The sequence below is a fragment of the Sapajus apella genome, unplaced genomic scaffold, assembly GCF_009761245.1.
Source record: "Sapajus apella isolate SASKATOON/1434 unplaced genomic scaffold, GSC_monkey_1.0 scaffold32, whole genome shotgun sequence".
Lineage (NCBI taxonomy): Eukaryota > Metazoa > Chordata > Mammalia > Primates > Cebidae > Sapajus > Sapajus apella.
In genome coordinates, this window is record NW_022436972.1 from 8465509 (window position 1) to 8490221 (window position 24713).

A 24713-nucleotide genomic window follows, 5' to 3' on the forward strand; every position below is an offset into this window, starting at 1 on the left:
AACAAAGATTTCTCATATAGACAAAAGCTCAGATTCTTTCCAATAATGTTACCTCCTGTATTAAACATGGATCATCAGATAAAAAGAATCCACGGAATATATAGAGATATACAGAAAGAGATTTATTATAGAGACTGACTCACATAATCATGGAGGCTGAGAAGCCCTATAATATGCTGTCTGCATGCTAGAGGCCCAGGAAAGCCCAGTTACCATTGTACAGTTCCAGCCTACGCTCCAAGACTTGAGAACCAGGGAAGCCAATGGTATAAATCCCAGTCCCAGTTTGAGTCCAAAGCCCAGAGAATCGGAAGCTCCAGTGTCCTAGGGCAGGAGAAGATGAATGTTCCAGGTCAAGCAGACAGCAGATTTGTCCTTTGTCTACATTTTCATTCTGTTCAAACCCTCAACAAATTGTATGATGCCCACACATTTTGTGAGGGCAATCTTTGCTTCCTCTACCAATTCAAATGTTGATTTCTCCCAGAAATACTCTTGCAAACACACCTGAAGATAATGTTTTACCAGCTATCTAGGAGTCTCTTAACTAGTCCATCTGACACATACAATTAACCATTAGAGTTCCTATGTTTACTTTTATAATTTTTATTGTGACTTTGGTTTAATAGGTAGTTAAGTCTTAATAGGTAGGTATCCCATGATCCTAGTTAATCATCCCATGATCTCATCTTAATCAAGCATTGAAATATCCTGATAATTTTTTATATTTCTCCTTTCCAAAATCATAACCTAAATAATATCTCTGGCACCTTAAAACTATCTTTGAGATTCCCCAGAGGGCCCCTGATAAACCACAAAGGATTTGTTTGCTCATCATATGAAAAGAGAGGTACTAGAAATAATTAAGTTTATTTGAATATTACTATTAATGAGTTGCTTGGGAAGAGATGTTAAACGTGAAGAGATGCTCGGCCTTCCCTCGGTTAAATTTGTGTGAGTAAATGTTTATGAATATAACTGTTTCAGTAATTATATGTTGTTTGGGAAGTTCTTAAAGTATTGTCAGTGTCCTCACCATTGATAATATGTTTCTGTTCATTCAAATCTTTGCATGCTTTGCCTGTTATTAGACAACACAGTCTAATGTTATCAATCATAATTTCAGTTATTTTTTTTAAATGTGACTTAGTCACAACTTTACTTCTTTAATTTGAATCTGTCAACTTCAAAGCCCATGGTTGTCTATTAGAGATTTATATCACTTACTTGTAGTGTTTTACTAACATATACAGATATTTAAGGCCTACTCAGACTTACTGAATCTCTTTACTTGATATATATTCTTGATGTATTCTTACTATATTTTTTGCATATTCACGGTCTATTATGTCAGGATCATTATATATTTCAAGACTTTTTTCTCTAACATGATTATGTTTATGTTTTTATTAACTAGGTATACTATTCTTGAAAATAGGTCTAATTGTTATGTTTATGAATATGATATAAATTTTACCTAAATCATTTTAGGTTGACATTATTCTCTTATTTTGCATGCCACAGAAACAATCAAATATTTTTTACAGTTGCATTATTCTTATAATAAACTCTCATCAGAACTTTCACTTTAGAAACTTACCCAGTGTGAAGTTAACCACAGCAGTTTTAAGTCCCTTGTCATCTACAGGTAGCTTTCTGTTTCACTCTGATGCTTCCTTGGAAGTACAACCAGCTAGAGGCCAGAAAGAGGCTTTTATTTGTCCTGGTCCAAGCCAGCTATGGTTTGATAATGTTGCTTCATCTTCAACAAAGAAGGAACATCTCAGACCCCATGAAAAGGACTATACCAGGTACTTGAAAGTACAGGCTTCTGACATCACTTACACAACTTTGAGACCATATCCATGGAATGAATCAGGGATTCCAGAACATAGTTCAGAAATAGATGGGCTCATGAGACCGCTAACCCAAGATCAAGTGAAAGAAGAATTAATTACATAGGACTGAATAACCTGATCAGGGATAACTGCAGATTTTGTATGGAATATTATTGCTGTTTTAACGCTCTATTTTCTGGATACTTAAAGAAGCTCCTTTGCTTTCCTCATAAGCTACCTAGAACTCATAACAATTCAGTAGACTCAGCTTTTATAAACCAAAATAAAACATTTGTAGATGATATATCTTACTCCACCTCACTAACCCCTCCAGAATTTGAAATCTCTTATTTAATATTCTTATTTTCATGGCAATATAGTTATTCTCATAGAATAATTAAGAATCTGTCCTACTTGTTGTCAGGACAAAATGAGAAAAGTTGATTGTGCAACCAAGGTTTTGTCTGGAATGTCATGTTTGAAAATGATGTTCATTTAATCAAATATGACCAATAATTTTAAGAAACTACGGTTGATTTTATGGGGCAATGCTTTGCAAAGCCGTTTTGGGACTGGCCTGGTATCTGGTTTATAGGTTCTCAGCCTTACAGGTAATAGAGAAGGTCACTTCTTGGCAGACCCAAGAACTATAGTTTATTTTGTGGACCTCCAGAAGGGAGGATTTATAAGAACTACAGGTAAAATATAATAGAAAATTTTTGGCTTGGCTTCCTATCTTCAAGAGGCTTTCAAAAGACAAATCTGAAATTCCTTCTGAAAACATCCATCAAAGAAACTTAAGAAGGCCTACATGGTAAATTACTATTATTACTACACCTATGTAATTAACCAGGTCAAATCTAAGGAGGCTAGCATTATTTTATTATCAAAAATAATCTTTCTATGAGATTATAAACTAAAAATAAAATTTTAAGCCCCCCCACCCACCAAATGGACTCTCTCTTGACCAGAAGGACCTAAAAGGAACCTGAAAAACTAGGTTCCTTCCATGATAGGAAAGGAAGTTGGACACATCTCATTATAACCCCACCTTTTGGCATTTAGGCACAACAACTGACCAGTACTAATGTTAAAATAGAGATCATAAGACAAACAAAACAGACTCTTAGTTGCAGTAAAGTATCAAATTATAAACAAGACCTAAAGCCATGTCAGGCAGGAATTAATTCACATCTGTAGCTATCAGGCTGACTCTGATATAGCATTCTTATTTTAACTTAAACATTTCTTTCAGTGAACTTCAAGATTTTAGACAACATTTTATTTCTTAAACTAATTGCAGATTAAAGAATCTCTGAATACACCTCTGATTCATATGCCTCCACATCGAGATTTGCTACCTCTTCAGGCCAAACCAATGTATACCCTCCATGTGTTGCTTTACAGCTTTGCCTGTAATTCTTGCCTGACTGCAATGTATAAAACCAAACTGTAGCCTGACCACCTCAAGTGCCCATTCTCAGGACTCTTGAGACTGTGTTCTCCCGGACTGTGGTTGTTCATATTGGACCCAGATAAATCTTTTTAAACTATTTTATAAAGTTTGGTTTTTCCATTATCTTTGAGGGTATGACTTTAGAGAGAGGAGAGAAATTTTGTGTTTTGGAAAACTGTGAATTGTCTATAGTATACTATTCCAGGTTATCAGATTCTAGCCTTGTTCACTGTCTTTGAAGCATGTTGCACATATTTGCACAATTTGCATATTGTAGGTAACTGATGGATACGCAAAGTGGCTTGTCTCATGGCTACTTGATTGACTTCCTTCCACTCTGGAAAAGTCAGTTTTGTTATCTAGCTACACATTATACTGGAACCTGTTGCTTGCTCAGAACATCAATCCACACCACCTTTTTAATTATTTTAGTTTCCTTCACTATCTGGCTATAGCCCTCTCCACTGTTTACCAATTTTTTTCTCTTCTGCCTGACTCAGCACCACTAAGAATTAAAACTCAACTGCCCAGATAATTATCAGGACTCTGGTTTGCCTTGCAATTGGCAATTCCTCCACTCTCCACGCTCCCCTTCCCAATATCCACCTTGTCTGAGAAAAACAGTTTTGTATTAACCTTGATGAACTCACTGCATAGGAGATCATGCAAGGGCCAGATTTCTCTTTGGATAAGCCTCTATCTGGGCCACTAGGGAATTCCTTTGATGGGCTTGAGTCATGCATGTCCTTAAATGAGAGGAAACCAAGCCTGTAGACAACCTCACCAACATTGAAGAAATACAGCAGGCAATGACACATAGCCAGAAGACTTTCCTCCACCACATTGGAAATCCACTTGGAATCCAGTGGATTGGATATTCTCCAGGTTTACCTTTTATAACTTTTTTTTTTTTTTTTAATTCTAGGCATGTCTCCTTTAAAGGGTCTGATCTCCAGGAACCTAAAACAACTGACCTTTGCTACCACGTTTCAACAGATGGTTCAACTAATTTTATAGAAACAATGCCAAAGAAAATCTTGGAGAGACAGTTTCTTAGATGCTGCTTTGCCCCATACAGGAAATTTATGATCATTTATGAGTTCTTTGTTGACAAAGGATTTTCATCCTTCTGAAAAAGGGGGAAAACTAACAACATTGAAATTTTTCTGAGCTGTATGTTCCATAAAGCAGGGAAGATTGGGAAGACTGAGAAGATTGAGAAATCTCCCCTGCCCCTTTGTATATTGTGAAACCACCAGCCAGCAAAGGATCTTTTTGCTGTCCTGCCTTCTAAGGTCTGCCTCCACCTTTCCTCAGTGACTTAGCCAAGACCCATTTCCATTCTTCCTCATGATTCTGATAAGACTTGCCATGACTCTTTTACCTGCCTCTATAAAGCTGAAGGCTCCCCTTCCTTTTCTTTGACAAGTTCCTCACTGAGGAATGTTCTTTCTCCCTGTTGCAATAGCCTGAATAAAATCATCACCTAATTGTCATGTGCATTTTGTCTTTCACATTGAACACAGATGGACCATGTCAAATCAAATATAAGTATCATGATAGAGAACAAAAGCAGTGCTCACGTGTGAGTCAGAAAGTATCCTATGCTTACATGTCCTTTCCTAAATATAAATTTTGTTTTCCATTGAGTTAATTTTTATTTATTGTTCTTACTTGGCTTTCTTTAAATCTCTGGCTTGATCTGATCACATTCTCTAACTCTGTAAAACATTTTTCTGTACAGTTTCCCTTTTAATCTTTTCTTGGAAACTTCTCCCCTAATGTTCTCTATCCTCCAGTTCCAGTCTATACTGGTTGCCCTTTTTATCTGGTATAAAATGGTAATTTTAAGAATTTCCTTTTTTCTAAATTGGGATCTCATCTTATTTTTCTTTTGTAACTCACTGATTTTCATGGAGCACATCCTACAGAATCTCCCTGAGAAAAGGCATAAGGAAGACACATTTTTTAGGCCATCTGGTAAGCTCTATATTCTACTCTCACACTTGATTGACAGTTTCGGTATAGAAATCTAGGTTTGTGATCATTTTCTTTCACAATTTAGAAAGCATTGTGTCATTGTTTTATAGTCCCAAGTGTTACTATTGAAAAATGTCCCTTCGATTCCTGATCCTTTGCGTGTGAATACTATTTATTATTACTGTTATCATTATCATCATTGTTAGAAACTTTCAGAATCTTCTCTTTATCCTGATTATATTGGTATTTTATGCAAACGTGCCTTGCTATGGCTTTTGTTAGTAGTAGTATTGCTTTTGTGGGTATTTGGAAATTTTGTTCTGTCTTTATATTAGTATCTTTCAGTTTGGAAAAGTTTTCTTGCATTATTTCTTCTATTTTCTCTGAACTCCTCATCTGAAATTCCTATTATATAGATGTTGGAACTTCAGAATAATCCTCTTATTTTCTTATACTTTATCTAATACTTTATCTAACTATGTCTAATTCTTCATCTTCTTGTTCTATTTATCTCAATTTAACAAGAGCTATAAATATCTCTTGTTAAAGAGATATCTGACCTCAACTGTATCCTATAATCTTTCCATTATATTTATTTCTGCCATAATTCAAATACCCTAGGTCTGTTTATTGTTTTTATATGTCCCCTCTTTATATAGCTTGAATCTATTTTTTTACTGCTAGAATCAAAATATTTTCTTATCTCTCTGAAGATAACAGTGATAGTTCTGTTTTAAAGTTTTCTCTGCTTTCTGCATCATCTCTTCTGTCATCTGTTGGTTCATTTGATGAGAGGCTTTTCTCAAATATCAATGATCCTTGGTTACTAATCCAAATTTAAAAGTATGACAGAAAACCTAAGACTAGTAAGCCTGCTGTCCAGGAAGAGCGTTATAGACTGTAAGATTCCACTCTGAAGTGATTGAGAAAGGCCTGGCTATTCTGTAGAGAGCCACAGAAGAGTAAACCTGGTTGTCACCCTTCTTGGATGCAAGTGGAAAAAAAGGCAAGAGGAGTTTCACACTTCTATGTGTTAAAGTCCACTTACTGTTTCCTTACCCCATGGTCTATTGCCCCTTCCCTCAGGTTTGTCTGATGTTCCTAAGGCTGATTCTTCCATCTTTGAATGTCTTGAAAAAAGTAAACTTGAATATTTTACTAGACTGAGTGAGGGGAGTCTCATTACTGTGTAATATGGGGAAGTAGGTCTGAGGGTCTCAAGTTTATCCTTCTAAAGACGTTTAACCCAACTGGTTTTGTGTGAACTTAGGTTCATACTTCTACCTTCAGAAGTACTTGGTGACTCCAATTCCTGGCCTTTCTAGTATTCAGTGAAGCCAATTGTTCCTTCTTATTTTGTCTGTCTTTTACAGTTAAGTGTCAGCTTTCTCTGCTCTGTGACATCAATTCCCACGGGTTTATCCGCTTTTTGACTCCTAAAATTTGATTAATATCTCTAGTTATCTGTTGTCTACTTTCTTGTCCTTTTGTACTTGTAGGTTCTTTTAAATATTTTAAATAAAATATCCCTTTATTGTTACTCAGCAGGGCTTTAAAAAGAAACAAAGACAAGCATCTGTATTAAATTTGCCAGGTTTAATTAGCTTCTTGTTGATTGTTCGGTACTCTTTACATTTTCATAGCTGTAATCTTTTTCCTCCCACATATTTTGTAATTTTACATTCAATTTGATATTTATGTTCTAACATTGAGTATAGTGTTTGTGGAAGTATAGAACTTTCTTTAATGTAGTGAGACCTACCTATATTCTTCATGGTAAAATTTTAAAAGCCTTCACCACATTGAAGTTAAATAAACATTTACCTACAGTGATTTCTAATTCATTTAAAAGTTGGTTAGTTGGTCTGTAACTTAACTAGTGCTATATTTTGAGTGAGGTATTTCACAATATTTGCTTTTCTGCACTTGCAACATACAGCAATTTTAAATTGCCAAGTGCCATATTTTTATATTGAAGAATCCCTTTCAATTTCAGTAACACTACCCCTCAAATATGGAACCCTTACTAGGACCTGTTGACTGAAGAAATTATGATTCCTTTATCTTCACTCTACCCCTGTATCCATATTCCAAAGAAAATGCCAAACTATTTCTAAATATAAAAAGTTAGAATAAAAGTTCTAGGTTTTCTTGTGATAAATAATTTTTTTAACACTCAAAGTTGCCAACTAAAGGTTTCTTATGGCCACAAGGGTCATTTTCAATTCAGTGAGAGAAGAACTAAGTTTACCAGGACTATAACTTATGAGCCATTACCCATGGAGTGGCCATTTCACAGTTACCAGAAACAAAATTTTTCTCCCAATGTTTTAAAAAGGCATGTCAAAAGAATATATAAAATGTATAATTAAATATTTTTTAGATTATATCCTCCAGAGAGCTAATAGACTCTGAAACAAACATTTAGTTAAAATAATTGCAAATGGTACAATGAAAATATATGCCAGAGACCACTTCAAATGAGAACCTGTCGACTGAAGACAATGTGATGCTCACATCTCCACTCTACCCCTGCATCCATATTCCAAAGAAAATGCCAAACTATTCCCAAATATAAAAAGAACCTATAAAAATATGTCTAAATAAGGAGAGTGGAGATGCTTAATTACTCACAAGTGAATGAGACAAGCTCTTCAAATCTATTCTAGGCAAAGAATAGTCTAAATAACTAACAAAACTAATAAACCTAAGATCAGGAGCCACCTTTAGTTAGTCCCTCCTTTTTTTTTTTTTCTGAGATGTCTTGCCCAGGTTGGCCTTGAACCCCTGGGCTCAAGTGATCCTCCCACCTCAGCCTCCTGAGAAGCTGGAAGTATAGGCACATACCACTACACCTGGCGGTCCCTCACTTTTAATGATCTCATTGGAGACTATTCAATCATTGGAGATGTGACAAGAAGCAGTGCTTCACATCTATTTGAAGAACCCCAGAGCAGGGCATGCACTCTGAAAATCTGATAAATAGTAATGTAAGAAAAAGGACACAATAGAACAGTTTCCCAGGGGAACTTGTGGGGGCTCAGAGGCCAAAAACCCAAAATATGGGGCTTTCACATGCTAAACTGCAGAAGCCTCAAGATCTCTCTGACCTTCCCTGCCTCCTATCTCTCAATCCTTTCTTTCACAAAGCACAGGATGAAGTTGTTCTCTGAACTTCCCTTATCTGCCTGAAGTCCAGACTTGCCAAAAAGAAAACAATGACCTCTAGTCACTCCCCTGAGTTTTCATTCACTGAACTCATCACAAGAAGGAAGACAGAAGTCTGTCAACACATCTGGACAGATTTGTCACAAACCACTGTCTGCTCTGCAGGCCCAACAGACTTTGTACAGACCTTTGTACATTCTTCAAGACCATTGAATTCCCATAAAAATCATGTATTATCTCCCTAAAATAATCCACATTTCCCCATCTTCCTTTTCCCTAAGAAGAAGGGTACGTCAGCATCTCTAACCCAATTCATGGTTGGGTAATCAGTCTGTGATTCTCCCCTGTGCATGTTAATAAATTTGTGTGCATTTTCTCCCACGAATCTGCCTTTCGTCAGTTGATTTTCAGCAAACATTCAAAGGCTTAAGGCAAAGTTTTCTATTGGTCCCTAGAAACGGAAAGGCTTTGGTGTTTATCGGAAGTGCATGTACATTAGAGTAAAAAGGTAATGAGAGAGGTTACCAAAAGTAAAAAGGAGACACCACTTATATGCTTTTGCTCTCTGAAGTTAGAAATTTACTCATGGAACTAAAATCTAGCTATCAAGTGATGTAACTGTGAGTAGGAAGACCACAGGGATTGACATGCAAATAGGCACTCCAGACAACCCACACTGCTTGAATTCTGCCCCTGTGAGGAATATTTGGGGTACTCATTTGCATTGCATGTTGGTTACCAAAAAGCACATTCAGTTCACAGCCATTTTAAAGCGCTCCTTGTCAGATCCTGGGAACAAACTGAAGTGTCTGAACAAAGGTGACTGAGGTTCTCTTCTGTAACTCATAGGAAGACAATATGCCTTCTATTGGGAACATAAATATTCTTTTTAGATTTGTTTCACGCAAACCGAGCCTACCAATTCGTGTGAATACCTCTTATTAGAGAAAAGATCTCTGACCACGTTGGCCCCTTTTCTGCCTTAATCTCTGGATTCCGATGTCTTGGAGCTTCCAACTGAGCTCCTCTTCTCAGAAAGAGTAATATCTCACTCTTCGGTTTCTGCATCTGCTTTCTATTTATAAAGAGTGCACTTTGGGAAAAGAAATGTTTCTTTCTTTAATCCACAGCAATATTTATTGCTGCAGGGGAATTCCAGTCTTGTTCTTTGGCAGGCTCATAGCTCTCAAGTCAAATAGGCAAAACAAATGCATTTCTCTCCTTCATTGAAAAAGGTTGTGGCTAACAGGATGTTGTCTCTGACAAGTACAGCCATTTCAATTATTTTAAAACAAATAAACAAATAAAAAATAAATCAACCAAATAAAAGATTCTCTTAAAGTCAGGACATTTTACTCTAGAAATGTCTTTCCTGCAGCATCTTTATAAATCAGCACGTTTCATCTCTTCTCAGCATTCCTTTTTTTTTTTTTTTTTTGAGACAGAGTCTCGCTCTGTCACCCAGGCTGGAGTGCAATGGCGCAATCTCAGTTCACTGCGACTTCCGTCTTCCGCATTCAAGCGATTCTCCTGTCTCAGCCTCCCAAGTACCTAGTATTACCGGTGTACACCGCCATGCCCGGCCAATTTTTTGTATTTTTTAAGAGAGACGGGGTTTCACTGTGTCACCCAAGCTGATCTCAAACTCCTGAACTTAGGCAATCCACCCGCCTCAGCCAAGCGCCTACAATGCTTGAGACCTGCTAGTTGTGCTTCAGAGTGCCCACCTCTGGCCTCTTTCCACTCGCCAGAAAAAAATAAATAAATGCAAGGTCGCATAGACTAACACATATTAAGCACTTCTAAATCTCATCAATGGATCAGTATTCTCCTAAGTACTGAATACCAAGAGGACTGCAGGCTGCATGATGGCGAATGCAGACGCAATGGAATGGATGATGTACTTTTAAATAGAATGGAACAGAAGCCATGATAACATCTCTTTCCTTTGGACTGAGGGAGTGCTTAACTACGATGGTCAGATTTTGGCAATGAATATAAATGAACTGAGAAAATCCCCTACTGTTTCTATCTCTTTGGTATGTACAAGACTAGTTCTTTAGAAATGTATTCTTAAGAGTGGGATAATTATTTTAGACACGCTGGTGTAATGGACTTCATCAGTCTCATTCACAAAGCTCATTTTAATGTGGATCAATTATCAACTACACTCAGAGAATCCCCTGGAGTTAAATTCCAGCCATTTTTACTAGTGACACTCAAAAGGCAAAAATGGTCTTTCTCAACCTCACAATCAAGGACTATGGAAAGAAAATGCATACAAGTAGCTCAATAGATAGCATAATGATTGTTTATGCACAATAAACTGCAACTACCTACCTACCTCCTTAAGGAGTGCCTTGCTGTGTACCTTTAATCTCACCTAATTCCTTTCAGTGTATTAGTTTTGCTCCACATAGGTTCGATACCGACATTTTTCATAACACACAAACAACAGTAAATCACATTTTCCCCTACTTTTACAACCCAGTAAAAATATTTAACATGTATCTATCTCATTTCTTTATTTTCAAAGCACTTTCCATCATGTAAAAGAAATAGTTTTTCATTCACTGTACCAAAGAATAGAGATATAAAGAGAAAAATAACTTTGACTACCCACAGTCTATGACACAGCTGAAACTGAATTCAGAAATTCTAAGGTGCATTGCTCTCATCAATATAGGTATAACATGTAGAACTCTTGGCCACAAAAGCCATAGAATGGGGTTGCTTACACAGTGGAAGGTGTGCACCCTGTAATGTCTTATCAGCATTTTTTATTATTTTTTAATATCCTTTTTCATATACTTTTTCCTGAGACAGGGCCATGCTCTGTCACCCAGGCTGCAGTACATTTATCACCACCTACGAAGGTCTGTCCTGCAGACCCTGACTCACCTACAGGTGAATGAATACACTCTCACACTGTTACAGAGATTCAAGTGGGCTAGGGATGGTTGTCAGCTACTTTCAGAGGGCGAACTGCAGCCAATGGACCAAGACTCCCTGAACATCCACACCTTTATTCCATAAAGATTTCATAACAGAGGTTCTAAGTCAACACACTTGTGGATAATTAACGTGGTTAAAAGAGTGGTTTTATGAATTATAAAAGCTTTAGTTTCCAGTCCCAAAGTAAACACTATTAACCATAATTCCTCTATGATCTCCCCCTGAGAGGGTCATCCAGCACAAAGTTTACATGAGTAAACAGAATAGAGACAAAGGGATGTGAAGTAAACAGATTTAAACTGGGAGAGCCTTTTATCGTCCCCATCTGTTCCCTAACATAATGGTCCGGTGGCCTTCAACCTGTCCCAATAAAACCTTTCTGCCTTCCAAAAGGTTTGAGACTAATCCATAACTTTCCCTAATATTTTGCTAATATTTTGCCAGCCACCCTGAGTAAATCTCAACAACTGGCATTAATCAATTCATGAGAAGTGTGGTCCCATGATCCCAACACCCCCCATTAGGCCCTACCTCTCAACACCTAATATTGGAGATCAAGTTTCTAACACATGGACTTTGGGAGACACGGTCAAACCATGGCAGCACAATTATCATCTTAAATGCTAAGACAGAAGATTTAGGTGGTTTTCTTTTTAAGCTATCTCTTAATGTTTACTAGGCCACAAAAACTTCTATAATACTTAAATGTTTAATATTGATAGTAATTAAAATAAGTGTATATTTGATCAACAGAATAAAAATTTTCATAAAGGTAATATTTGTAATAGCATTGGTAACTATCAACATACTGAGTTGTTTTAAATCATATTTCTTGGAAACTAGATGTTTATCAAGAAGAAAATCCTATGGTAAAGTACTGACCCTTTAATTTTGATATGAAATTAACTCTTTTTTTTAAGGCAAAGTGCTGTTAAAGCTATGGTGATTTCAGACTCTAAAGAAAGATAAATTCTAATCAAAAGTTGCATTGTTCTACACAATCTTATTTTGTAGGAATTACATCTTCAGTTTTATATGTTGACCAAAAATTGTTTTAAGAGATATGTTCACAAAAGACCTGGGATAGTTGCTAGAAGTAAAAAGAGACACAGAGATGAGTATTACTATCATATTGAATAAGTGGTGAGCCCTGACTCTTTTTTTTTTTCTTAATTCAAAAATGTAAACACATTTCAGTTCAACTTTGACTAAAATAACATGATCATTTTTCTTTGTTTTTATTTTGGTTTTCTACCATTGCCAATATTTTTCAGTTTGATGAAAAACAAGACTTTTGGGGTGAATTACAGGGAGAGAGGAGAAATAAGATGGTTGCAAATCTCAGAGAAATAGATCAAGATTAAATAGGATGAATAGATTGGGTTGGGGGAGGAAAAAAGTGAATGAGACAAAGGAAAATATATTCATCAGGGGACATTTATTTTACAGAAACACAAAATCACTCCAGGTTGCTTAAGTGTATTAGCCAGTTCTCACGCAGCTACTAAAGACATATTTGAGATTGGGTAATTTATAAAGGAAAGAGGTTTAACAGACTCACAGTTCCACATGACTGTGAGGCCATAGGAGGCCTCATAATCATGATGGAAGGCAAAGACGGAGCAAAGGCACATCTTCCATGGCAGCATACAAGAGAGCATGTGCAGGGGAACTCCTCTTGATAAAACCATCAGATCTCGTGAGACTTATCTACCACCATCAGAACAACATGGGAGAGACCCACTCCCATAATTCAATTACCTCCAACAGAGCCCCTCCCACAACACATGGGAAATATGGGAGCTAAAATTCAAGATAAGATTTAAGTGAGGACATAGCCAAACCATATCATTAAGTAAAAGTGGGATCTCAGAGGCTCCAGGGATGAAAGCAAAGTAGAGCCCAGTCCACATAAGACCAGGAGCTGGAAGAGAATCTTGCCTGTGTTAGTCAGGGTTGTCTAGAGGGACAGGACTAATAGGATAGATTTATATATGAAAGGAAGCTTATTAAAGAGTATTGACTCACATGATCATAAGGTGAAGTCCCACAATAGGCTGTCTGCAAGCTGAGGAGAAAGGAAGCCAGTCCAAGTCCCAAAACCTCAAATGCAGGGAAGCTGATAGTGCAGCCTTCAGTCTCTGGCCTGAGATCACTGGTGTAAGTCCAAGAGTCCAAAAGCTGAAGAACCTGGAGTCTGATGTTCAAGGTCAGGAAACATCCAGCATGAAAGAAAGATGAAGGCCAGAAGACTTAGTCTAGTCTTTCTGTGTTCTTCCTGCTTTTATTCTGGCAGCACTAATTGAAGGTGGGTCTGCCTCTCCCAGGCCACTAACTCAAATGTTAATCTCCTTTGGCAACACTCTCACAGATAAATCCAAGAATAATGCTTTGCATCATTCAATGCAATCAAGTGGACACTCAATATTAACCATCACATTGCCCTTCACCTCTCAAAGCCGAGTGGCTTCCCTCCATTCCGCTTCTCAGCTCTGGCCTCTGGCTTTCTAACTTTCTCTTCAAAACAGTTGTTTTTTATTCCCTTATCTTTGATAGGTTGACAGCTCTAGTTTGCCATGGTACTTACAGACTCTCACTCCAGCTTGACAAGACCAAGTTACCTTAATGGCCAACACTGCCTCGACTCTGATTGACCCAGCACCCATCCCTCTCCAATCAGCTCTGTTCAGGGGGAGGAATCATACAGTAAGAAGGTTGCCCCTTCCAGACTATGTGTGAGGCAAGATTTCCAAAATGAGGTTGTAGGAAGGCATTAAATGACCAGTATTTGTATATTATGAAGTAGAATCAACCCTGAGGATTTATATAGAAACAGCCACTTGTTTTACAGGCCTAGTCATAGTATTAGAAGGCTGTGTTTGAGACTTGGCAGAGAAGAGTGAAAAGGATGAGACTGATGTTAAAAAGGAATGAACTAAAATTTCTATAAGAAGTCAAAAGCAGGAGTCTTTGAAGAATGGCCATGATGATGCAGATAGGAACATTGATGTATATTATTTGTTTTGAACAAAATGTTAACCATAGCTTTGCCTTTTCATATGGTATAAATAGAAAAGAAGGCCAGTCAATAGTTGTGACTGAAAACTATAATTTCAATTGGCTATGTTAAAAATTCCTATTTATAAAACACAGTAAATCAAATAAATAATAGTATTTCTATTTATAAATAATTGAATATGGAGCAGAAAAAAGGCATTCATAATGTACAATCATAGAATAAGAACCAATCTGTTGTCAGGTATAAAGACAAAACTCGTAAGTCTGAGTTGTGAATCTCCTCTAGCTCACCATATTTAGTGCGTTTACGAAAATAAGTCAATCCCTCTCCTATATTTGATACAGAATTCCTTAATATAAAAAGAAATAGAACTCTTCATAAAGAACAAAATTAGTAAGACTTAAGGGTTTTAAATACCTTTATTTAGTGTATCAAATATATATTTACCAAATCAAGAGTAAGTTACTTTCTTGTTTTACCCAAAATTCACTTACAGTTTAAATTCATTACATAGTTCTCCATTTAAATAGTTTCAATAGTTCCCAATATGCTTTAAGGAATAATAACAAATTAATTTGTGATTGGTATATTTATGGCAGATCTGACTGAAAGGAGCTTTTCCTACAACTCTTTTCCCAGATCTGTATGTTTAAAACGTCTTTGACATTTTACATATTAACCAAGTAAGTCTGTATGTGTGGAAACACATAATACATACATACATATATGTATTACATATATATGTATGTATAATACAAATTACACACATGTGCCTATTACATATATCTGTATATGTGATATATAAAACAAACTTTTACAAAACACGATTTAATTTTTATGTGTGCAATATGCTCTGATATTTTGCCTGCTTTCCCTATTTCCTCTTTTAAAAAATGCTGATCACAACCCACTAAATTGATTTCACAAATCACTAATGAGTTGCAATCTGCAGCTTGAAAAACACTGCTGTAGGCCAATTAAATATTGTCCTTTACTTCAGGTTTCTTTAATTAGTTGGATATACCTGGAGACAGTGTCATTTGGAAATGATAGTCAAGACCAATGTAGAACTTCGATTCCTATACAGACACATAAAAGTTCCTCCTAGTAACCCATGCAGCCTTTCTCTATAAATTAGTATGGCTGGCGTCACTGTAAATCTTGCAGGCATTTCCTTTATCTGTAGAAAGTATCTATTTTCAAATAGAGAAGAGAATCCCCACTGAAAAACAAACTAAACCACACAGTAAATCTAACAAAGTGATTAATGGGCTTGGCTGTCAGCAGAGTCCAGCTTTCTTCCCTCAAGAAGTATGAATACCACCTCAAATTCATCTTCCTTAATATGCTACCACTTAGTGTGGTGTTCTAGAGATACAATTGCTAGTTAATAATTAATCAGAAGGATCTCTACTAAAAGCTGCAGAAGGGAGAATGAATAGGTTTTGCCCTGCATAGAGGAAAGTTTCCAACAATGACACCATAACATGATGTCCACAAGGCATAAGTACACTGGCCTTTATGAAGCCTGGATAGTGTGTTAAATTTTTTTTTAATGCAATACTCTTCAGAAAAAAAAAACAAGTTTAATTCTCACTACTCCAATAATGCTCACTATTCCACATCACCTCCCTTTTTGCCCCACATACCCTCTAAACCTTTCCTAGTTTAAAATATCCTGGGCTTGTTCATCAGAGTGCTCATCTTGACTGTATTTATTATTATATAACTGTCTTATGTTTGCTAACCTGCTTAGACTGCAAGCTGCCTAGTTCACCATGGAATCCACAGTGCCTATCCTAGTGCTTGGAACATCAATGATATGCAATAAATACCTGTTGAATGAATGAGTAGATGGATGAAAGTGAAGGAATATATCAGAATATAGATTGTCATGTGTTTTCTGCTCCTAAATAGAGGTAGAGAGTAAACACCAGTGACATACTCTCTGCACTCACTGAAAAGCAGGCTCACTTTCTTCCTGTTCACCCAAGCCAAGAGCCCTTGTTATGTGCAACTTTTTCTACCCATTCAACTAAGGTTAATTGGATTCCTGTCACAAGCCAGCAACCACAATCTCTCTAATCCATCTGCTTCTCTCCATGGCTTGTACCCCAGCAAACCATTTCTCCCTTAGATTGTTGCAGTTGTTTCTTAAATCTTTCCTGCATCCTGCCTCCAATAGTGTCCCTGCCCCAGCCTGTTCTATATGTAGCTTCCCTAGGAATCTTCCTGAAATACATGCCATTCCTGTACTCAAAATTCTCAAAGCCAAACCTCTAAATCTCACAGAAAAGGTCCCACCTTTTCCCCCACATTTATCTCCCTGACATGAATTTCATGTCCCACTTACATAGCAAAACTCTTAAAATTTGCTGAACATACTATACGGTTGCATCACTCCATAACCTGATCATTCTGTTCTTTCTTCTTGATTATCCTTCCCACTTTCTTCACCTGAGATACTTCCATTCATTCCTAAAGATTTGACGCAATTGGTACTTTTTTGTGTGAAACCTTCCCTAGTGCAATTACCTTCCTACACCATTCCTCCTCTGTGGTCCTATGTGACTATGCCTTACAGGTCTATAACAGCACTTGTTAAATTGTAGTGTTATTGTTTATTAGCATACCTGTTGTTGCCCTCTCCAAAAGACTGCAGAATCCTTCAGGATGAACAGCAGTGAGCAAGAAAGAAGAGATGAGCATAAATCCATTTTTTGTCTATAGTACCTATTATAGATGTTGGCCATAATAGTTTCCATCAGAATCCATAGTTTCTGAGAACATAATGCAACATAGCTAGTTTATGCAAAAAGGAAATTATTACAAGGTTGTGACAGCTAACAAAACTCTGGAAAAGGAACGGTGTAGAGCTTGAATGCTAAACAAGTAACAACTTTTCACTGTAAGGTTCTATTCTAGAGGTAACTTTACTCCCACTGCCCCAGACCGGTGATATTATGATCAGCAGCTTCATTACCAATGCTTCCAGAAGAACCAAACATTTTATCACCATAGTTACCAGAAGATTCTATGTCAACTACTCATTACGCAAATCTTCCTTCCAAATCTCATCTAAAAAAGGGGTGCCATTCTGCCTAACTCCAGAGGGTGCCAATCTCACATGTAGAGCCTGGAAGCCACAGGCATGATCGTGGCTCACTGCAACCCCTGCCTCTTGGGTTCAAGTGATTCTTCTGCCTCAGCCTCTCAAGTAGCTGGGATTACAGGTGTACGCCACCATGTCTGGCTAATTTTTGTATTTTTAGTAGAGATGGGGTTCACCATGTTGGCCAGGCTGATCTCAAAAACTCCTGGACTCAAGTGATTTACTGCCTTGGCCTCCCAAAGACCTGGGATTACAGGTGTGAGCCACTGCACCCAGCCAGTTCTATCTATCAGAATAGATATAATGGACATAATTTTATTTCTCTTTCTCTACTGGAAACTGTTCATGAAGTATAGAACTGTTTTGAAAAAAAACCTAATAAGCCCAAATAAATTCATTTTTTGCCTGTGGTTTAGTTTTTTTCTCCCAAAAATCAAGGCCAAAATTAACAATTTTCTAGTGCATTTCCAACCCAAGTCTTTTTATATAGCCAGATGGAATTTCTAAAGATAAAATTATGCTTACTGATAGTAGTTTCTCTATCCCAATTCAGCCACTGACTTATTGGGTGATATTGCTGAGCTATATAAGATATAATACTTTGTTTAACTATAGCACATGAAGTGTAAGAGGCATTAAGTGAAAATTTTTATAACAATAGTGATGTGAATTCATTTTTATATAAGACCATATAATTTTTTTAAAAAGTCTTTCTCTTATGAAATGATCTTCACAACATTTCTGAGAAGCCATCAGGTATTATCTTCATTCTGAAGATGAAGAAATTAGATTCAAATCAATGAAACAACAAATACATATTGAGCATCTACTGTATTCCAGGTCCTGTGTCAGGTGCTACGGTTGCCAGTCTAGTGGTAGAGATGCTGTAGTGGCCTCAGTGGAACGAGCACCCTGACTAAAAAACAGCATGGAACAGAGGCACTAGGGTAGAATAGATGCCCAGAAGCAGCTCTTAGCCCAGACTTTTGGAGACAGGGAGAGTAACATCCAAACCAATGTTTCTTAACCAGTGGCAGTTTTGCTGCTCCTACCCTGTCCCTGGGGCATTTCTCAATATCTGGAGACATGTTTGATTGCCACAGCTGGAGGACCACTGGCTACTGGGCTCTGGTGAGAAGACAGGGATGCTACTAAACCCCTTTCCAAGTCTCACCACAGGATACCCCCTAACAACTAAGAATTATACAGTCCAAAATGTCAAAAGTTCTGCCGATGAGAAACCTTGATGTAAGCTTAACAGCTGCTACATGAGTAGGAGTTGGCCAGGTGGAAGAATGAGGGGACAGCAAGGAGGGGGTGGAGCAATGACAAAGAATGGTCTTCCAGGAATTGAGAACTGCTTGTGTGAAGGACCTCCATGCTGATTCATTTGCCAATTTCTTTGTGTGGTAAAATAGGCATAACATAAAATTTACCATTTTAGTCACTTTTAAGTGTACGGTTTCGTGGCATTAAGTACATTCACATTGTTGTGCAACCATCCCCACCATCCATATCCAGAACGTTTTTTTCTTTGGAAACTTTTTAACGAACTCTGTACATTAAACAACTCCCCATTCCCCTCTCCCCCAGCTCCCTGAACCCACCATTCTCCTTTCTACTCTCTGCCTGCCTACTTGAGTGGGAATCATACAATATTTGTCCATTTGTGTCTGGCTTATTTCACTTAGCATAATGTTGCAAGGTTCATTCATGTTGTGCCTTGTGTCATATTTTCCTTCCTCTTAAGGTTAAACAATATTTCATTGTAGGTCTATATCTCGTTTTTTTTGTTGATCTATCAATGGAAACTTGAGTTGTTTCCACCTTTTGGCTACTATAAATAATGCCATTATGAACATAGGAGTATAGATATCTGTTCAAGTTTCCATTTTCAATATTTTGGGTATATACCCAGAAGTCATCTACCAGTTACTTTTATATACCAGTTAATTTCCTGGCATTGTCTTAGTGTTTGGTATACAGTAAGAATAAGACCCAAGATCCCTCTGTCATGGACCCTATATTCTGATGAAGCAAAATAAATAAACCAAGCAACAAAAGAGATTATTTCAGAACACATGATTAAGAAAATAAGCAGAGGTAATGTGGAATGAATACGAGTGGACCTTAAAGTGCTAGGGACGGCGTGGAAAGCAGGAAAGGTAACAGAAGGCTTCTCCTGCAGGACAGGCAGCTCAGGACTCCATATTTTATTTTATGGGCAATCAAAAATTCAAAGAAGTTGAGAAGTTAAGTAAGTTCCCCAAGATCCTACAGCTAAAAAATTCTGCAGACCAGGCTAGAATTCCATTACCATTGTCTATCATTACTATATAGATTTTCTTTTGAGCAGAAAAGTTGGAAGAGGATACACGTTTATTAAACACGACAATCAGAACACTGACTCTCAGACATCTGATCTTCTCCATTTGCTTTCTTAATGCTCCCCAGAATCAATTCTGTGAATGGCTAGAGGACATCTTACTCTTCGACTTACCCACGCTCATTCTATCCTCAGCGCTGCCACTGGTATTCCTCTTTGTTGAAAGAGATTTTCTGCAACTAAAGAATAAAATAGTACTGATTCTAAAAAGAAATGTTATACTTCCTCATAGCCTCACTTTAAAATAAAAAACTTCTATTCCATACAAGATAAAAATAACAAACAACCTGAGTAATAACTGACAAAAATACAGAAGTATTCTGTCAAACAATAGGAACATTGTTTTTTCTGACCTTTGCTTTCAATTGAAGTCATGTGCAGCTTATATAAGTATTACATGAAACTTGTTTTGCAAAGAATCGCTGTCTATGATGATTAATAAAGACAGAATCTGTTGGCAAATCTACCTTTTAAAATATTACAAGCTTTTCTAGCAGGAGGAAGAAAGTGACCCTTTCTCACTAAGCAAATGGACATATCCTTTCATGTAGGATTAAGGCCTTAAGACAGCTGATGTGTACATTTAGGATTTATCAAAGCTTCTGTATGAAAGAATGTGTCAGGTGACAAAATGTGTTGTGATCCAGTTGAAAATCCAAACTTTATTTGTTGAATGAGCAAGAATATGTTATGACACAAAGTTTATATCAGGAAAAAAGATTCTTTCCCTTTAAAAAATTATCATTTAATCTTTTGCACTAATGTGAGCTATTGTATAAATAGTAAATAGACACTCCTAGCCTTTAAAGTGTTTTATGAAAGTGGCCAGTTTTGCTTAATATATTTGCTCTATCAACAAACAGTTGCTGAACAACTATTATGTGCAGAGCCCTTTAATAAGTGCTATTAAAATTGTAATGTATCATCGTGAAACAGAACATTTTCTTACAGATTGGTTTGGTATAATAAAAAAACACCCTATGTGAAAATATTTAACAGGTTTTAGGAAAGTTTTAACTTATTAAGAGTCCCATAATTACTGTCAGGGGACCTCTTATGGTTGTCACTTAGAATTGACCTCAGATATAGCACTTCATAAATACGCAACTTAATGTAAGACTGTAGGAAGTAAAAGGAACTTTTCATTGCCTTGCTTTGTGCAGAATAATCTTCCACCTCTCCTATATCTCCTCTGCTTCCTTTTTAGTTATTCTGTAGTCAACACATTTTTATTATGTGTCAGGCACTGTGCCTGATGCTGAAAATACAAAGGTGAACAAGAAAGACAAGGTTGCTGCTGTGTGAAGTTTACAATCTGGTCAGGGAGACAAACAAATAATGTAGTAACATGAAGTTCACAAGCACCGTGACAAGGAACATAGAGATCACCATTAGGGCACAGAGCAGAGGCATCAAAACCCAGTCTCCAGCATAGCACTGGGACATGGAAAAGCGGAAATGCCGGAAAAACATCCAGAGGAAGACATATTTATCTCAACCCTCAAGAAATCCCCCAAATTCTCATCATTACCGGGGAAGAGCCTAGATTTTGAGCATAGGTTTTGAAGCCAGTTCCATCTGAGTCCTCTATGTCATACTGCTGGACACTCCATTGCCCCTGGCTGGCTCATTGTGAATTGGTCCTACTTTCTTACATTCATGAATTGATGAACCTGAGGGAGCCCCAAGAATGGTACCACCCCAAGCTTTAATGTTATCACCACCACTCTCCATTTGGTTGCTTTGGTTTTAGGAGTGAATCTCAATTTCTACTGAGACTGGAGTACTCACCTAACCCCAGATAGTTTGTCCAGGATCCCAATTCATTGGCCCAGCTCTTGCAAATTCTCCCACTCTCATCCTTATTCTTCCCAGGAATCAAAGGGCTCAGCCCTTGGAACTTCTACTGCAGGATGGATTCCTATTCCATCATAAGACTTGCCTCTCGTTTCACCTCACTCTCAAATTAAACCCCTGGAAAGCAAACATCATTTCCTGGGAAAGGTATCCACATCTCAACTACTACTGGCCAACTGCCAGTTGTCTTCTCACGTCAGGTGGGAATGTTCATCTATTAAGGTTCTTTGGTTGCTTACAACAGAAATCATTTTGAGCTTCTTTAGTGGAAGAAAAAATAAACACACTGGGGAAAAGTTGAGTAGTTTACAGAGCTAAAAGAAAATCTAAAGTATCAAACATCAGAAGGCCATTTACCAGGGCTGCCCTGGGCATTGAGGCAGCAGAAATGAAGGGGAAAGCTCTTTAGGAGCCACTACTGAGGTGACTGTACCTTGGATGCATTCCGTAAGGCTTCAATTCCACACAGAAGATATCAAATTGGCCAAGCTTAAGTCATATGCTCACCCATTGGCCAGAGAAAGACAAGTACCACTATTGACTATATCCAGTGGAAGAGGAGGGATTGTCCACAGTACAGCTGGAATGCTGTTACCACAAGAAGAGAGAGTAGACACAACACTGCAAATATTAGAGCATCCACTTTAGTGGTCAGTCTTGCTGCCGGGTGATTTTTCAGTCCCAGTCCTGAGAATTCCTAGGCTATACCTTTTTCTGTACCTGAATGTAGTTTCAGTATGCTTTCTAACCTGGTCCACATGGGTTTCAAAGCTCTCAACATAGGAGCACCAGAAGCCTTTGAATGTATAATCCTCAAATCAAAGTAAGTGGTATGCTTAATTTTAAACTATATTCCCCCAGAATGGTAAATTTTTAGGACTAGCCATGTAAATAACAATGAGAACCCACAAATAAATCCCCTTGTATATTTTTTAAATGCTGTATGTTCTTACCATTTAGAGCAACTCCTTGAAGAGAAAAGGCATGTCCTGTGCCTATCCTTGCACTCAAAAATGTTTTCTTCCTCTTGAGCTAAGATTTTTTTTAGCTACTTTTCCACTTGCAGTTTTAGGATTCCTCTAAATAAATTACCATGGAAGGCAACACATTATATCTTTTTCGTTGGGCTCTCCCCGTTAGCCACCATGCAAGCACACATACCTTACGGTGTGGTTCATTCTCTCTTCATATCTATTTCCTGAAAAAAGTTTTACATAAAGGCAGAAAATACTAAGAGCCTGTTTTCCATTCTTGTGACCCTTGTATATCTAACAGTTGCTCCTGGTGAAAATCTTTGGAGTAAATATTTTCAGCACTTGAATAGAAAGGCCTGATGCTTCTTGCTATGACACAGCTCAGCATAGAGATCTGGAAGAAGAAGAAAGAAGAAGAAGAAGAAGAAAGAAGAAAGAAGAAGAAGAGGAGGAAGAGGAGGGGGAGGAGGAGGAAGAGGAATAGGAAGGAGAAGGAGGACAGGATGATGATGATGATAGTGATAACCAATAGCCAACATGCAGTAAGCCCTCACTGTGCATGGTCTCAACCCTAAGCATTCTGTGTGCATTATGTTCTCATACTGGTGCAAATGATCTGAAAGTGTGGGATACTCACAGGAGAGAAAAACAGATCATTCCTGGAGCCAAGTGCCCAAGTAAATGGAAACCATGAGAGGATGGAATCCAGAGTTCAAGGAGAGAAGTTGGCCTTGAATAGGAGTGGAGAAGCCTGTCCATTGTAACATCGCTAGGAGACTTGAAGACTTGGTTTTTGGAAACAGGAAGGAATTCTCTTATAAATGTTTCTAGTTTCTCAACAAAATAAGAAGAAAACGGTGGAAGAGAACAGGGTGGGTAGTTGTTGGAGGCATCAGCAAAATGACAGTGACAAGGCAGCAGAGTTGCTACTATTAATTTGAGCAGAAATAAAAGACCTTGTCACTGTATTGTGGAGTAAAAGGAGAAAACTGTAAATTCCATGTGGAACCGATGCAAGATATCCCCAGGGTTATGCAGAATGCTTAAGGGATGGCTGCAAGTTCTCCTAAAGCAGGCTCGGGCAGGACAAAGAACAACAATCTTTTGTGAATATTGTGGCCCTGCTTCTAAACCTCACCTCAGTAGACAGACTTTAAAAGAAAGGGGTTTCATAATATTTTTTCATCATTCCTGCCTGATTCAATGCCTGAGGAAGCAACACTGCACACTTCTTAAGATAGGGTTTGCTGCTATGCCTTCAGTGGTAGACATGATGCCTGAAGGTAGGAGATACTTGATAAATATTTTATGAATGAATCAATGAATAAATGGATGGATGATAAGGAATTTATAAAATTTTATATAGTTCTCATTCTTAGTTTTTCTGCATAAATTTCTTTGTTTTACATGTTGTATGGTAATGTCATTCTTGGCTTTTGACCTAAGGCCCTACTCAGAAACCTAAGGAAATCTCAGAATAATTATTTTACTAGAACTAAAAATGAATTAAATATTATATATTATCTGGAGATAGCTATAGCCACCTAATATTCCCAAAAGTTCCACAATAAGTGTCCTTCTTTATCACTTACTGGCTTTAGTATGAGAAATATTTTAATACTAAGTTCTTCCATTAGACAAGGATCTGCTGGAATGGCCACTGCAGAACATGTTTTGCTCACTTTTCTCCAAGAAGTTCCCCAGTAAAGTGTGACTTTAGGTCACATGACCATTCAGGCTGTCCTCTGATTGCCTAGTTCAATATCTTAACTAAGAGGTGTTTTCTTTTGGACCAGGAGGGCTCCTACTGTACCAAGATTTTCTTTCTAATTTATCAAAAATCCTCTCTATACAACCCCTCCATAGCAACCATACAATGCCATTGCTCCAAGGTTCCTAATCAGTGATGTCCCCTTTTAGCCTACCCATATACAGATAAATATTTGCACACACAGAGATTCATCTTCA

The 24713-nt window shown here is 37.5% G+C and overlaps 1 long non-coding RNA gene across 1 annotated transcript in view; it reads right to left on the bottom strand.

The window, feature by feature from the left end:
* Positions 1-19300: 19300 nt before the first annotated feature.
* Positions 19301-24713, bottom strand: part of LOC116562302 — a 114148-nt gene continuing 108735 nt past the window's right edge. Inside the window, exon 3 of the long non-coding RNA XR_004273871.1 lies at positions 19301-20087. This is a non-coding gene — a long non-coding RNA (uncharacterized LOC116562302). The remainder of the gene's footprint in view (positions 20088-24713) is intronic.